Raw genomic sequence first — 890 nt, forward strand, 5'->3', positions numbered from 1 at the left:
TTGGTAGATGGAAACTGAAAGAAGTCCATCGTATACATATGTATGTGTTTGACAACCGATGTTAGTGGGTTTACGTCCCCGTAACTTAGCGGTTCGGCAAAAGAGACCGATAGAATAAGTACTAGGCTTACAAAGTCCTGGGGTCGATTTGTCCAACTAAAGGTGGTGCTCCAGCATGGCCGCAGTCAAATGACTGAAAAAATAAAATAAAAGAAAAAGAATGGCTGTGAGGTGAAGATTCCAGCTTAAGCTTAATGTATTTCTAAAGACCAAGTGTTGTCCTCAAGATTTGTTCAAACTCCACAGTTGCATGAAACTATACCATTCCACCAACACAAACATAAATTAAAAAAAAACACCTGTAATCAAGCTTGAAATATTGAGTTTTCTGAAACTCATAAATGAACCAACTTTGATAACCAAATGAAATATTTTTCACATTCATTGCTAAAGAATCTTTGGAATAACATTTATTACTTTACATGGTTTGCATGTGATATAGGCTGAGAAAGGTTTGCAGTACAGCATATTGCTAATCCACTTATTTCTATGAGATTCAGTATGCAGAGATATAACTTCACTGATTCTTTGTTATCCTAGCACACAAAATTATTTTTTAAACCAGTGGTTCTCAATCTTTTTGGAACATAAAAATTAAGTAAAAATATTAGTAGCACTTTACATGGAAAATATTCTTTAAAGGGTAAAATTTTCAAAAAAAATACAGAAAACTATTGACTACCTTGTTTTATTAATCATACTTGTGCTTAAGTTATGAATAACATAGTTCTGGAGCTGTTCAAGCATGAGTATGAATTTTCTAAAGCCTCAAATTAGATATCTACAGCTCACCCAGATGTATCTTGTGGTATACCAATTTGATGCAACAC

The 890-nt window shown here is 33.4% G+C and overlaps 1 protein-coding gene across 4 annotated transcripts in view; it reads right to left on the reverse strand.

Moving 5' to 3' along the window:
• The window catches only part of LOC106868485 (enhancer of mRNA-decapping protein 4), a 54,946-nt gene that overhangs the window by 48,102 nt on the left and 5,954 nt on the right, over positions 1–890 (reverse strand). The window lies entirely within an intron of this gene.

The sequence above is a fragment of the Octopus bimaculoides genome, chromosome 1 (assembly GCF_001194135.2).
Source record: "Octopus bimaculoides isolate UCB-OBI-ISO-001 chromosome 1, ASM119413v2, whole genome shotgun sequence".
Lineage (NCBI taxonomy): Eukaryota > Metazoa > Mollusca > Cephalopoda > Octopoda > Octopodidae > Octopus > Octopus bimaculoides.